Source organism: Chrysochloris asiatica, unplaced genomic scaffold (assembly GCF_000296735.1).
Source record: "Chrysochloris asiatica unplaced genomic scaffold, ChrAsi1.0 scaffold00071, whole genome shotgun sequence".
NCBI lineage: Eukaryota > Metazoa > Chordata > Mammalia > Afrosoricida > Chrysochloridae > Chrysochloris > Chrysochloris asiatica.
The window spans coordinates 2,249,625-2,250,519 of record NW_006408589.1 but is presented as its reverse complement, the minus strand read 5'-3'; the positions used below and the strand labels follow the sequence as shown (position 1 = coordinate 2,250,519).

General features: G+C 48.7%; 1 pseudogene; it reads left to right on the top strand.

Moving 5' to 3' along the window:
* Nucleotides 1-211: 211 nt before the first annotated feature.
* On the top strand, nt 212-527 carry LOC102832127 (annotated as a pseudogene).
* The last annotated feature ends 368 nt before the right edge of the window (nt 528-895 follow it).

Sequence of the window (895 nt, the reverse complement as noted above, 5' to 3'; positions counted from 1 at the left end):
TACTAACCAGAATAGCGGTGACAACAGAGATGATGGCAGAGGCAGTGGCGTACAGAGCTCGAGCAGCAAAACCCCATGAACAGAGAAAGGCAGTGTGCCCACAGGCAGGAGGCTGGCTTGCAAAATGTGCCCTTAGGACATTTAAATGAATCTATATTTTCAATGTGGTATGTGTACCACAAAAAAAGGGGTAACTTCCGCTGCAGCAGCCATGGCTGTGCGCTACTCTATGGCCGCTGGCCTCAACAAGGGCCACAAAGTAACCAAGAACATGAACAAGCCGAGGCACAGACACCGCCGTTGGCTCCTCACCAAGCACACCAAGTTCATGCGGGACATGATCCGGGAGGTATGTGGCTTTGCCTTATGAGCACCGGGCCATGGAGCTGCTCAAGATCTCCAAGGACAAACGGGCACTCAAGTTCATCAAGAAAAGGGTGGGGACACACATCCGTGCCAAGAGGAAGGGAGAGGAGCTCAGCAACGTCCTCGTCTACATGAGGTAAGCAGCTTCCAACAAAGGCTGAGTAGGTCCCTGACCACTGTGCGCCCCCCATAAAAACCTTCACACACACACACACACACACACACACACACACAAAAGGAGTAATACAAGTAAATACTGTTAGCTGGTGGCGCATGAAGAGGATTGCAAGCATTGCAGTAATTTGTTGAATATAAAACTGATGATCTGCCATGTAAACCTTCACAATAAAAGCATATATATATATAGTAGTGTAGTGGTTATGAATTGGGCTGCTAACCTCAAGGTCGGCAGTTTAAAATGACCAGCTGTTCTATGGGAGAAAGATGAGGCTTTCTGCTCCCGTAAAGATTTACAGCCTCAGAAACCCTGTGCAGGGTCACTATGAGTTCGAACCAACTCCCCGGTACT